Source organism: Erpetoichthys calabaricus, chromosome 2 (genome assembly GCF_900747795.2).
Source record: "Erpetoichthys calabaricus chromosome 2, fErpCal1.3, whole genome shotgun sequence".
In the NCBI taxonomy this organism is placed as follows: domain Eukaryota; kingdom Metazoa; phylum Chordata; class Cladistia; order Polypteriformes; family Polypteridae; genus Erpetoichthys; species Erpetoichthys calabaricus.
Genome location: NC_041395.2, coordinates 335,272,495 through 335,287,941, shown reverse-complemented (window position 1 = coordinate 335,287,941; position 15,447 = coordinate 335,272,495). Strand labels below are relative to the sequence as shown.

Here is a 15,447-nt window from a genome sequence, read left to right as displayed (position 1 = left end):
CAAACACGAGCCCACCTGGATAAGATCAATGAACGCAGGCACCTACAACGCGCGTCTGACACTGCGGAAGCAAAGCAGGTACGGGTTCAAAAGGAACGACCTCGACTGACGGATATACAAACACGAGCCCGCCTGGATAAAATCAATGAACGCAGGCGCCTACAACACGCGTCTGAAATGCCGCGGGCAAAGCAGGCACGGCTCCAAAACGAACGAGCTCGACTAATGTATTTCAGGATACCCAACGCCGGGGGTAGGCGAGCAAAGCGAGCAGAGGGCAGAGCCCCCTTGTGAAAAATAAAAGGCAGTTACAGTTGGTCAGCTAGACTGAGGTGATGTGCCAAACTTGTTGTAGATGGGGAGTGTATCATTTCAGCCCAAATGAATTCCGCTCCCGACAGTGAAAGATCAGGAGTATTTGGAAAACATCATTTAACTTGGTAAATCCTGCCTACTACACTAACTTAAAGGAAGAATGGCAAAAACTGAACATTTTAGTGATTGGTTTTCATCTATGACATTGCTCAGTAATCTTTTTTAAAATCCCTAATACTTATTTTTGAACCTTTTGCATGCATCTGATTAATTTTTATCTTCCATGTATGTATTGATTTTGTAGTGGCACCGCTTTGGGTTTTGTATTTGGATAGTTTCTGCCATTTTGGTAACAATCTTTTCACGTTCATAGCCAATTGGTTTATGGTCACTATGCCACCATGTGACATAGAGGTAATGTGATATACTATATCAGCACGTCCCAACGATGTAAGCTGACTATGCACAATTTCTCGACAGATTTGACTAATTTTGCTCAACAGTATGAGCCCTCCATAACTCAATGACATAAGGATATTTAAGTTTTACCTAAAGGTATAAAAAAATCCATTTAGAGCATTTTTTTAGAATCTGGGAAGACTAATTCCAGAATAAATCTGCTGGGCTCCTGCCAACAGCTAAGGTTTTAATCAATATAATGGGCTTCTCATTATCAACTAGCTCTCTGTCTGAATGACCACTCTTTGACAGTAGATTAAAAAATGTTCTGGAATGTATAAGGGGCACTACAACAACTTCAGCATAATGCCATGGCCTGCCGGGTTAGGAAAACCTCCGTTCACATGCATAAGTGCGCTTATGGAGTTCTCCTTCTTTTAACCGCCCTAACTTCATTAAACTGTGCAAAAAAGAGTTAAACACCATCACTGGCGGCCATGGAGCCGTAAAACAAGCAGGAAGCCTATGACCATTTTCTTGTGTTTTTTGGGCCATATTCACTGTTCATGACTGAATTTGGCAACCTTTTATCTGATTTGGCTATAAATTATGATCGTGTAGTTTGCATGGAGGATTTTAATGTACACATTGATGTGAAAACTGACACTTTTAGCAAATCTTTTACTTATTTGTTAAATTCAGTAGGATTTTGTCATATCATCAATGGTCTAACTCATAATCATAACCACACATTAGATTTAATTATAACTCACAAAACTGAAAATCTAAATTTAAATATTACTCTATTAAACAAACTTGTTTCTGATCACTACTTAAAATTGCATTTGATTTGGTTCTGCCTTTACCAATGCGTTCACAGATTACAACAGCTGTGACATCTCCATTGTAACTCTAATTCAAAATTTACAGATATTTTGAATGTAGTGAGAAGTCAAGCACAATGACACCTTTTATTGACATCTTGCCTGAAGTTGGGGCCTGATTTGCCTCAAATGCTTGCATATTGTAATCTTTTTAGTTAGCCAATAGGAGGTGTCACTTTGCTTGACTTCTCACTATATTCATAATGGCTAACATGGTACAACACCATGTAGTAGTATAGATATTTTGAGCAAGTCAAGTGTAATTGTGGAAAACAATTTAGACCAGCTAACATCAAATTACATTGTGAACTTGAGAGATGCTCTGGATGCAGTGGCTCCCCTTAAAACAAGAGTGATCAAAGCACATAAAAGCTCACCCTGGTTTAATGAGAGCACTTGAGCTCTTAAATTAGAGTGTTGAAACCTGGAGCGCAGATGGAGAACAACAAAGCTGCAGGTCTTTCAAACTGCATGGACAGAGAGTATTAATAAATATAAAAAAGCTTTCTTTAAAGCTCGCTCAGACTACTATTCTAAAGTAATAGATAACAATAATAATAATCCTTGTGTACTCTATAAAACAGCGGCTAATCTAACAAATGGGAACTCAGAACTACAGTGCAAAATACCAACAGACAGCAGCAGTGCGGACTTTATGAACTCCTTCAATAAGAAAATTAAAAAGAGAATATCCCAGATCTCAGCATCAGAGTGCAAACCTCAATGCTAGCTTAGCAAACCCTTTCTCATCTTGCATAAGCCACTTTAGAAATTTGAATCCTGTAACTGAATAGGAAGTCTTAATTTTAATCTCTAACATGAAACCTAATAATAATTCATTACATTTATATAGCGCTTTTCTCAGTACTCAAAGCGCTATCCACACAGGGAGGAACCGGGAAGCAAACCCACAATCTTCCACAGTCTCCTTACTGCAAAGCAGCAGCACTACCACTGCGCCACCTGTGAGGACAAACCTACCATTTGGTCTCTGGATCCAGTGCCAACAAAACAAGTAAAAAGCACAATGGATGCTGTGTCGTCCACTATTCTTAGTCTCAAACTCATTATCAGTAGCTCAACACTGAATGGTGTAGTAACTGACGCACTAAAAGTAAAGCCATTACTTAAAAGTCAGACCTAGATCCACAAATACTGAATAATTAGAAACCCATTGCAAATTTACCCTTTCTCTCTAAAATACTTGAACAAATAATCACTAATCAGCTCCAGTCTCTCCTTACACATTCCAATTGATCTCAGAAATTCCAGTCTGGCTTGTGCACCGGTCATAGTACAAAAACAACACTAACGTGTGCTGTAAATTACATTCCTATATCCTCTGATGAAGAAAATTCCACTGTAGTTATGATGTTAGATTTAAGTGCGGCATTTGACATCATTAACCATTCTCTTTTAGTACGCAGGCTGGAAAATGACTTTGGGCTGATGGGCACTGTCCTTGCCTGGTTTAGTTCTTATCAAACTGATTTAGCATACCCTGACTAGAGCTGCAGATTAACTCTACATATTGCATTCTCTGTGGATAGCCATTAGTATTAAAACATAAGTAACAAGATATTTATAAACTGTTACTGACGCTCCCTTATTTGGTTTCTCTTCTCGGTATCCTTATGTAGCAATTGGTGCCACTGCTCTACTGTTAAGTTGCTTTCTTGCCTATGGAGAAGTCATCTCAGATAAAGGGGCACTGGAATCGTCGGGTAGAGGGGTCCTTTCATCAGATTGGCCGGCTCAGCACTGACTCAGCTGTAGAATGAGCAGCAGAGGAGAGGCAGCCTGTTGGCTGAAGTCTCCAGGACTCCTCATATGTGATAGTTCTGAATTTAGTGAGTGATATCATCTATTCCTGGATATTATTTTGTAGTTTGTACTGCTGTATTGTATTCCTGAGGTGGCCATGATAGATTGGCCCTCTAGCTCTGTGAAGAAGATTACTTGTTGTTCTGTTTTGTGTGTTGTACTTACACCATTTTTAACACCTATGGCATATCCAGCCTACCTGGAGCCTACCCAGTGTGGCACCCGGATGGGGCTCATGCCCGGCCGCGACGCCCAGGAAGACAGGAGGAGGGCTCGTTCCTCCTCAAGATCGCGAGGGGACGTCCGCCCTGGTTGTATTGGGGGCCACGGGTACAGGGCTTGGAAGCCCGACCCTGTAGGGTCCCATGGTCACCGCCAGGGGGCGTCCCCCTGCCTGGGGGACCCTGGACCCCAGTACTCCCGCAGCACCAGGAAGTGCTGGGGGGAAGAAGAGAGGGAACACCCGGAGTGTTTCCGGGAGGACAGCTGGCATTTCCGCCACACTGGGGCGTGTCCGCGGGGATTGCCGGTGCACACCTGGAACACATCCGGGTATGGATAAAGGGGGCCACCTCCCTTCATTCGAGGCTGGAGTCGGGTGGAAGCAGGACAAGGTGTTAGAAAGAGAGAAGGAGGCGATCCGAAGAGGCAGAGTGGTTGGCCTGGACTTTGGGGAAGATTGGGGTTTGTGGCACTTGAAAATTGTAAATAGTATTGTAAATAAATGTGTGTTGGGTGACATGAGTGTGTCTGCCTGTCTGTGTCCGAGCCAGTCTCCACACCGGTTTCTCTCTCTCATTCTTTCTTTCTGAATTGTCCTTCACAAGATTTCTTATATTTTTTTATTGTCCCTACAAGGGTATTTATTTTTTGGAAGTTTTTTGATTCTCTTCTTAGGGAGTAAAGGCTAGAGGAACTGTCAAAAAAACAGGGCCTGTTAAAGCCCATTGCAGCCCTCCTTGTGTGATTTTGGGCTATGCAAGAAATACATTATTGTTGTTGTTGAAAATGTTTAGTCCTTCGTGTGCTGCAAAGTAAATCACATTCATGCCCTTTTTATTGTACATCCTGTACCTGCGCCACCGATGATTCACACAACTAATGCTGGCCGCTGCATCACCCGATTATAGGGTTTTAAAATATCTGTAACAAACAGCCAGATGAAAACTAAACAGACATTTTATGAACAGGATTCTGTTGTTGGATTGCATGCAGCACTTGGCTGTGTGACTGAGCATATAAAGGGGCGGCAAACCGCTATGTGTGCTTTGTGCCTTACAACCAGTGCCGCTGCGATAATAATTACTTCAATGAAATAAGTAGATAGATAGATAGATAGATAGATAGATAGATAGATAGATAGATAGATAGATAGATAGATAGATAGATAGATAGATAGATAGATAGATAGATAGGAAAGGCACTATATAGAATAGGTGCAGGCAGGCAGATGTGAAGGATGTCAGATTAAAGGAATGCAGTCACCTAAACGTCTGCTCTGCCCTTTCCTCTCCAGCTCCTCTACAGTTCCAAGCTCAGTCCAGCCTATCATTGACGTGGCCCTCCAAGTGCTTGTAGGAGTGGACCACAGCTACATCCACTCCCTGACTAGTGATCAGACATAGAGGTTCTTTGGTGAGGTGAAAGTCAATCACCAGGGGCTTCATGCATAACACCGTGTGTAGAATTCACACTAAAACATGGTGTATGGACAAAAGCGGAAATGTGCGTACGCACAAACAAATCCAGATGCACAAATCTGTGTGTTCGCCAACTTCCACGTTCTTCCGCTCCATAAATCCCAGTCAGCGTGAAAAGTAATGCAGGTGCACGCGCCTGCCGCCACTTCTCAGCTCCTCCCAGGATTACACCTCTTTGAATATGCAAATTAATATAAATAGTCCCTAAGCTCAGCATTCTGTGAAAAGTCAATGGCAAAAGCAAGAGGGAAAATAGAAGCATTTCAGGGAATACCAAGTGGAGGCAAAGTAAAACGTACTGTTTGTTGGTTTAAACAGTGGTATAAACGACAAAAGGAAGTTGATCGAGTGACAGAGTGGTAGAGAAGCTCGAAAGCTAAAATTCACAAAGTCGCACAGTGCCCGAAATAAAAAAGAAGTTGTCACATATCAAAGTCGCCATGAAAAGGCGAGTCGTAGCCCATAGTCTGAGTGTCATATGAAAGTTTACAGACAAAAAAAAGGCACACTGTGGGGAAAAAAGCACGAAATGTCAACTTCAATCTCTGACGTAGTTTATTTTGTCATTAAAGTAGAACATCATAAATTTCATCTTAAAATCGTTTAATTTACTAGTTTCTCAAATCTCATCGTAACTAAAGTAGCACGTTAAATGCTTTGTTTTGTATTTGATCTTCTATATGCTCTGTGTGTGAAACCGGCTTTCTCTTCCTCCGACAGGACACAGAATCCATTACATTCATGATATTACAGCTCTATGAATAATTAAAATACTGAGATGTATACTTGATATTTTCATGATGATAGGAGTTAAAGCATGTTATTAAACATGGGAACACGGTGGCGCAGTGATAGTGACAAGCTGGTGCCCCGTCCAGAGTTTGTTCCTGCCTTATGCAAGATGCTTGCTGCGTCATGTGCGACCTTCAATGAAATAATTTATTACAGAAGTACTGTCTCCTTCAAACGTACTAACCTCCAATTCCTGTCCTTCCTTATCTTTCTCCAAGTAACCAATCACCACACAATCAGCTGTGTAATAGATGTTAAGCCATCTGTAGGCTTAGAACGCCGATTCTTCAAAACTTTTAAGGAACATTGAAATATCTTCATAGTACACGTTTAATTATTCTATCCATCTATTCTTCCAAGGTCGCGTCAGCCCCAGCAAGAATACAACGCAATGCAGGAACAATCCCTGAACGGGGCACCAGATCGTCGCTAGCGCTGCAACACTGTGTCCACGCATGTTTAATTATTAACAATATAAATTATTTAAATGATGTTTACATGTTATCTGTATAATGTAATAAACATATTTTGCTGCAATTCATCTTAAAAATGATATCGTCATCACATGTAAATACGCGCTTTATAAAGTGGCTCAGGCAGTGCAATATTATAACTGTAGTGCAAGTTTACAGTGAGGTAATTGTACTGATAAGTACAAACAGTTCTACAAGGAGCGCTTGATGGACTTATTGAGTGTGTTTAAAGTTCTTGGGATGAAACTGTTTCTGAACCGCGAGGTCCGTACAGGAAAGGCTTTGATGCGTTTGTCATATGGGGGCAGTTCAATAGACAGCATGGCTGAGGCAGCGTGTGCTTGATGTTGTATACCGATAATTCTCTTTCTGATCAGCTGCTGTACAGCTGTGATTCCAAACTGAGATTCTGGGCATTTTTAGTCTGGGATTTGGGCAGTTGGTATGGAATGAGGAACCAACCCTGGATGGAGGTCCAGTCCATTACGAAGCATACTGAGGTGCCCACTCACTTACCCATAGACCAGAGAAGGCCAACATGTGGAACAAAAGAGCAAGAGAGGACCTACAATTGAACCCCGGTCTATAAAGCTGTGAGGCAGTACAGCTGGCTACTTCACCACAGAGGTGCCAACTTCGACATGAAACAGAACACATTAGCGAGTGCTGGCTGAACCCTTCAGATTGATCCGGCGTGCTCACTCACTGGGGAAATTCATTATTTTGGGTTATGCGCATCGATCCTTAATTCCAAATGTCACAAATCTGCGCCATCCATCACCTTTCCACTCTCACACACGGGCCACGTGTGGGCCGAATCGGCGGCCGTCTTCTGGGAAAGCTGCCATTCCTTACAGACATGTGACACAAAGGGCCATTGATTTTCTGGCTGCAATTTCATTTCTGTACAGAGATGAGGCCACGAGTCGGGACTTCAATTATGAGCTGCCGTCTGAGTCAGAAAGCTGGACTTTTATTTTATGGCTCAGCAAGAGGCTTACTGAGAATAAATTGGTTGACGGTGCCGGAGTTTATCAGGTTCATTGAATGTGTGGCATGGAGAATGTCAATGTAACTTTAAGAGCGGACTTTACTTTCCTTCTGTTTATAGTAGTAGTACTGGTGGTCATGTTGGCAGTGCCCAATGCCATGTTAGATGCAAACACTGTATATTAAAATACAGAACTAGATAGATAGATAGATAGATAGATAGATAGATAGATAGATAGATAGATAGATAGATAGATAGATAGATAGATAGATAGATAGATAGATAGATAGATAGATAGATAGATGTGAAAGGCACTATATGATAGATAAATAGATGTGAAAGGCACTGATAGATAGATAGATAGATAGATAGATAGATAGATAGATAGATAGATAGATAGATAGATAGATATCTGCAATGTGCACTTTAATCACGATGTCTGAATGGTTTGATTTACAGTTTTAAACTATGGAGCAGAGGCGGTAATCAAGGAAAGGCGTGTCTTTGTCCCCAAACATTATGGAGGGCACTGAGATGTATCTGTCTTAAGTAGGTGTGCACAATATATATTTTTTTATACTAACTATGCATTCATCTTCTTCTCTAATATTAATTTGTTTTCCTATGCATGTAACAACTTCTTTGACATGTTGTACTTTAAGCTCCATCCTTTGTAAGTACAGTAAATGGACTACAGAAATAAACGTTGTTATTCCTTGCTCTTTTGTGAAGAAGACCCTCAGAGTCCCGGTAAAGTTTGCAGAGTACCAAATAAATTAACAAGGCCCAACTGTTTAACACATCAATGCTTTTCGGCACAGACCCGAGGACATTCAGGCTTCCATAATCTTTCTGATGAAGCCTGGCGAGCGGAGCAGAGCTGTGAGTGTCCTGTGCGGCCCCTCCATTTGAAGCCCTCATTCACTCGTGTAATCGCTTCGCTCGCTGCCAATGCTTTATTCATTACTTTTTCTAAATCCCCATGGAAATCATCCAGCATGTTTAAATAATTAACTAGAAGATTAAAAAGTAGAAATAAATGTGAAATATTCGGTCTGCCACAAATCACAGGGGGTGCATGTGGGGGGCTACGACGACTGCAGTTCAGCCACGGAACTGAGGAAAGAGCAAGACATCACACCGAAGATGCCGCTCCGAGTTCGATTTGTGCACCCCGTAGAACCCAAACATGAAACCTACAGGCGCTGGACCCTTACACTCAACGCAGACAGGAGTAGCTTGGCAGATTTAAGAACAAGTGTTTGAAATACTCGATAAAACTCCGGGAGGACATCTGGTTAGAATGTGAGAGACAAAATTACAAAATGAAAATCAATGACATGCACAGACCTTTTGTTGGACAGTGGCTCTGTAGGGGGTACCATACTGGACAGGATTTCAATCCTTCCACTCATCCATCTTCCTAACCCAATTACCCAGGGCAGGGTCCTGGGACAGTTGGAGCCTAATCAAAACAATCATAGGGTGTATGGCCTGCAGGGAGCGCTCCAGCTCCCCAAACCTGACACAAGCAGATGCAGACATAAGTTCAGCACGACACACACAGGTTTTATTTTCCTGGGGGAAACTCTTCCCAATGGTTTCCCACAACAGCACAGTACAATAAGCATAAATAAGCACAATAACACTAAAATTCCCGAAGTCTATGAAAACACTCGTAATCCTGGCCCACCTTAAATCCCTTCGCACCTCTACCATCAGCGTCTTTTGTTTTGTAAATGTGTCGATCAGCACAAGCAGCAAGCAGCCTGCTCAACTCTCCTAGCTCAAGCCAAGGCTCCTTATCTGCGTGTGGGGTGCCTGGAGTTGTATTGGGTAAACAATACAGTATATCGTGTGACAGTTTTAAGGGTCCCCGTGACCCCTTGAACCCTCAGACCACTCGTCAGACACCAGGTAAAAGTCCAATAATTGAATTTATTATAATAATAATGTGCACAAAGCACCCTCTTCTCCACAATACTTAATAAATCAATAATCAAATAATCAATAATCACAATCCTCCACTCCCAGACGCGTTGCCACCCTTCCACCCAGCTCAGCTCATCTTCTGGAATTTCCCATAGTCCTTTTATATTCCCTGACCCGGAAATGTTTCCAATCCCTCAGTCCATGTGATCTCCTATCACTTCCAGGTCAGATAAAAATCCACCTCTTCATCCCGGAAGCACGTTATTTCTCTTGTCGCCTTGCCTATGACGTACTTCCAGGTTATAGGACATGTAGAATTCCCTGAGCCTCCCTACAGCGTTTCCTGGAGGTCCCCATGGTATCCAGCAGGGCTGGTTGTAAAAACTACAAGGTCCATGAGGCCCTGCTGGAATTCGGGGAACCTCTATGCCGCAGGGAGAGCTCCATCTGGCGGTCTGGGGGTGTTGGCCGGGATGACAGGCCAGCCATCCCTCACAATCGTTATTTGGAATACATGCATTTCACGTGTGTTCCGTGTCTACAAAGATCTGGGTAAGCATAGGATGAAAGAAAATGCGAGAAATGCTTAACACATACCTAAAGCAGAAATGTTATACTAATAATGACATTAAGTGTATAATGTGTGAAGACTTTAGTCCAAATATGACATAAATACGTGCGCTTTTATTCAAGAATATAACCCAAGAAAAAAAAAAAGCATTCCATTTACATGTGGCTGTCTATGAGTTACAAACCCAAACTCAAATGTCAATCAACAGAACACTAATACGTATTCCTGGATGGTGCAGAGGTAAGAACTGCTATCTTATAACCCCAAGGTCCCAGGTTCGAGGCCGGGCGCTCCGCGTTTTGAGTAGTGAGCTGCTATCATTATTATTATTATTTCTACAATATAATAAAAACATACATTTGATTTGAGTCTGTAACACTCGGTGTAAATTTTGGCTACTTGTAAAAGTTAGTGCTTGTTTTTTTATTATTCAGTTTTATTTTCTCAGTGACGTTCACGGGGTACAACAAGCTTGCCTCTCCCTCTCTGAGTTGATGGTGTTTATCTCCATTCTTTTCACAAGAATGTGTTTGCAAGAAGAAGGCGACCATTTCCAACATCAAATGTGATTGGCTCGTTTACACATCTATCAAGTTAGGCACTGTATTTATTTTATTTCTATCACTTTACTTTTACATGAGTAACACTCAGGGCTCCACCCATTAGAATCTCCCTGTACCACTCTTAAGGTAGCTCATCAATATTCATGACCTGGGCGGAGACTTCAACATAAACACACATGGTGGTTGTTATACTATGTGTTTTTATTAAGTTTAATGTCACTGATCTCTGTGCCCACTGTTATGGACTCATTCACACAGGCAGACCAAGCATGGTACACAGGGGCACAGCATCAGCCAAGCACAGGACTAGAGAGCCAAAGACAACTGGAGAATTGAATAGTCAGCCTAAAGACAGACTAGTATATTTCTGTCTTCTGTCAGCACACCATCCTCTTTCCTTGTTGGGAGAATGAGAACTGTATGTAGGCATTGTGCTATTCCTGTATTTTTGAAGGTGGGGTTTGAGTCCTTTCCTGTCCTTGTTTGGATCCGGAGCCAAGAGCCTGCACATGGAGCAACCAGTATATAAGGATGGACCTATGGCCAACACACTTTGAAGCTGCCGGGCGGAAGACTATGTCTTCCGTCCGGTGAAAATCCTTTCAGTGTGGCGATGAAAGATGGCAGACTGCGTAGGTCAAGACTCCCACATTGCTTGATATTTCTGTCATAAGCTTCCCGTTTGTAATGCCTCGTGAACCCGTCAGTAAAGAGCTAGATTATCCTTTTTACTTCTCGTGTAATCTTTTAACCATCATATTGCATGCTGGGGGGATAATACCTTTTTTATTTATAATTATTTAAATTCAGGTTAATTAAAACGCCGCAATTGAAAAGAACACATTTCCAGAGAGCTAATGCCTCTTAAGGAAACAGTGGTGTAAACGAAAATCTGTAAAGCCAGTTTTAGAACAAACTGAAACTGAAACATCAGCTGAATGCAGCGATAGTGATGACAATTTGGATTGGCCATCAGACATTGATATGGATAGTGACACTGATGAATCTTGAATATCTGTATGCATTATTGCACTCTAAGGTAGCTCATCAATATTCATGACCTGGGTGGAGACTTCAACATAAACACACAAGGTGGTGGTGTACACGAGAATTTGTAAAGCCAGTTGTAGAACAAACTGAAACCTGAAGCCTCAGTTGAATGCAGCGAAAGTGATGACAATTTGGATTGGCCATCAGAGGCTGACATGGATAGTGAAACTGATGAATCTTGAATATTTCTATGCATCATATAAGGTGATTCTAATGGGCGGGGCCCTGAGTTATAATGTATTACTATTGTCTTAATAATGAAGCAATCCAAACAAAACAAATGTACGAATGGATAAGGCATGGCGCTCTTCTGTCGAGACTGTCGGCGGGCGGCAGAACGTCAGCATCTGTCTGCCAGACAGGAAATGGCTGCCATCACTCCTAAAATGCTTGTGGATACCTTTGCCAAAATGGTGCACTGTGTTGATCTGTGTCTGCAGGAAGAAGGCGACTATTTCCAACATTGCATGTGATTGGCTCGTTTACACATCTATCAAGGTATGCACTGTATTTATTTTGTTTCTGTTGCTTTATTATTACATGAGTAACGCATCATAACTCGGGGTTCCGCCCATTAGAATCTCTAATTGAGCTCATCAATATTCATGACCTGGGCGGAGACTTCAACATAAACACACAAGGTGGTGGTGTACACGAGAATTTGTAAAGCCAGTTGTAGAACAAACTGAAACTGAAGCCTCAGTTGAATGCAATGATAGTGATGACAATATGGATCGGCTATCAGACTTTGACATGGATAGTGAAAATAATGAATCTTGAAAATTTCTATGCATTATACAGGGTCATTCTAATGGGTGGGGCCCCCAAGTTATGACATATTACTGTTTTAAAAATGAAGCAATCCAAACAAAATAAATGTACAAATGGATGAGGCTTGGCACTCTTCTGTCGAGACTGTCAGCAGGCAGCAGAATGTCAGCATCTGTCTACCAGACAGGAAGTTGCTGCCATCACCCACAAAAAATCATCCACGGGCGGAGTGGTGGCTCTGAGGCTAAGGATCTGCGCTGGTATCCAGAAGGTTGCCGGGTCGAATCCCCGTCACTGCCAAAAGAGATCCTACTCTGCTGGGCCCTTGAGCAAGACCCTTAACCTGTAATTGCTCCAGGGGTGCTGTACAATGGCTGACCCTGCGCTCTGACCCCAAGGGGTATGCGAAAACTAACAAATTCCTAATACAAGAAATCGTATAAGGCAAAATAAAGAACTAAAAAAAAAAATGCTTTCGGATACCTTTGCCAAAATGGTGCACTGTGTCGATCTGTGTTTACAAGAAGAAGGTGACCATTTTCAACACTGAATGTGATCGGCTCGTTTACACATCTATCAAGGTATGCACTGTATTTATTTCGTTTCTATTGCTTCATTATTACATGAGTAACGCATCATAACTCAGGGTTCCGCCCATTAGAATCTCCCTGTACCACTCTAAGATAGCTCATCAATATTCATGACCAGGGCGGAGACTTCAACGTAAACACACAAGGTCGTGTAAATGAGAATCTGTAAAGGCAGTTGTAGAAAAAACTTAAACTGAAGCCTCAGTTAAATGCAATGATAGTGATGACAATATGGATCAGCTATCAGATGTTGACATGGATAATGAAAATAATCCATCCATCCATCCATTTTCCAACCCGCTGAATCCGAACACAGGGTCACGGGGGTCTGCTGGAGCCAATCCCAGCCAACACAGGGCACAAGGCAGGAACCAATCCTGGGCAGGGTGCCAACCCACCGCAGCACCCATCCATTATCCAACCAGCTATATGCTAACTACAGGGTCACGGGGGTTTGCTGGAGCCGATCCCAGCCAACGCAGAGCGCAAGGCAGGAAACAAACCCCGAGCAGGACACCAGTCCACCGCCGGGCTCACACACACACCAACCACACACTCGGGACAATTTAGAATCGCCAATGCACCTAACCTGCATGTCTTTGGACTGTGGGAGGAAACCCACGCAGACACACAGGGGAGGACATGCAAACTCCACATAGGGAGGACCCAGGAAGCGAACCCGGGTCTCCTAACTGCGAGGCAGCAGCACTACCCACTGTGCCACCGTGCCGCCCTAATGAAAATAATGAATCTTGAAAATTTCTATGCATTATACAGGGTCATTCTCATGGGTGGGGCCCCAAGTTATGACATATGATTGTCTTAAAAATAAAGCAATCCAAACAAAACAAATGTACGAATGGATGAGGCATGGCGCTCTTCTGGCGAGACTGTCGGCGGGCAACAGAACATCGGCGTCTGTCTGCTGGATAGGAAATTGCTGCCATCACCCCTACAATGCTTGCGGATACCTTTGTCGATTTGGAGCGCTGTGTCGATCTGTGTTTGCAAGATGAAAGCGACCATTTCCAACACTGGATGTGATTGGCTTGTTTACACATCTGTCAAAGTATGCACTGTATTTATTTTGTTTCTATCGCTTCATTATTACATGAGCAACACATCATAACTTGGGGCCCCGCCCATTAGAATCTCCCTGTACCACTCTAAGATAGCTCATCAATATTCATGACCTGGGCGGAGATTTCAACATAAACACACAAGGTGGAGTAAACAAAAAGCTGTAACGCCAGTTTTAGAACAAACTTAAACTGAAACATCAGCTGAATGTGGCGGTAGTGATGACAATATGGACTGGCCATCAGAAGTTGACATGTATAGTGACACTGAGGCATACGGCACTGTTATGACCGACCCGCCATGATACGCCTGATGAATTCAGTTGTCTGAAGGTTCACCGTGGTGTGTGTGGCGATATGGCAACATGATTGCGATTGAGTGGAAGGACAAGTGGAAAGACAAGAAAGACGTTAGCCCCCTAAGCCCTGCTCACAATGTAACAACTGTCAATGTCCATCTCTAAGGGAACGTGGATGTCACTAAGCCTTGCGCTGTAGTAGTCTGCAATAACACAATGGGTGCCATTGATCGCACCGATCAGACTCTGACATTCTATCCTCTCATGTGCACGCAACAGAAAAAAGGTTATAAGAAAAGTGTGCAAAGAAACAAACTTTTATTATCCTGTGTAGCGTGAGGCTGGGACGCCTCCACACTGGGAGGACCGGGGGAGCAAGCATGGCCAGAGCGTTACCTTCCCTGGGACAGTAGATGGCAACTGGCAGTGGTGCCTCACAGTCCCGCAGGACTTCATGGGAGTTGGAGTGTGGTGCAGCCCTGTTGGGATCCGCAGGCGCCACAAGGGGGTGCTGCACCAGGAGCTGCTGAGACCTTGTGGGCAGTTCTTCCACCACACCTGGAAATGCTGCCAGAAACGAGTAAACAAGCACCTGGAGCACATCTGGGTGCGTTATAAAAGGAGCGAGCGGCTACTACTCTGGGAGCCAGAGTCGGGAGGAGGAGCGACGAAGCTTGACCAGAGTAGTGGACAGGAGAAAAGATAAAGAGAAGGAAGAGACTTGTGGTATTGTGCTGTGCTTGAGCATGAACTGTGTTATACTTATGGGGAACGGGGAAGGCGTTTCCCACAAGGGAACAAGAAAAAATAAACCTGGTGTGCCTTGAACTTGTGTCCCACACTTGTCTGTGTCGGGTTCAGCTGGCGGTGCCCGCCTGGTGCGCCACACCTGATTGAGACGTTGGACTTTGCATTGGTGACACACTCAAAGCATATCCCACTACGGATGTGTACTAAATCTGTATCAGTACAGCAGTGAGGATTTGACAGACCTGTCCTACTGTATTCATGTGGACATTTTGGTATTCACATGTTTCGGTGACACATATTGCACAGATTCTGGTTTGGAAGAGGAGTAAACAGAATGTTAAGGAGGTTAACAGGCAGGTGAATGTACAACAGGTTCAAAGTTACACATCACTCAAAAACCTCACCTAAAAGAAAAATTCTATAAACACAAAATCACAGTACTATAAGACTCAGGTATCTTCATC

The 15,447-nt window shown here is 43.0% G+C and overlaps 1 protein-coding gene across 1 annotated transcript in view; it reads right to left on the bottom strand.

Annotated features, from left to right (window-relative positions):
- The window catches only part of b4galnt4a (beta-1,4-N-acetyl-galactosaminyl transferase 4a), a 717,903-nt gene that overhangs the window by 318,483 nt on the left and 383,973 nt on the right, over positions 1-15,447 (bottom strand).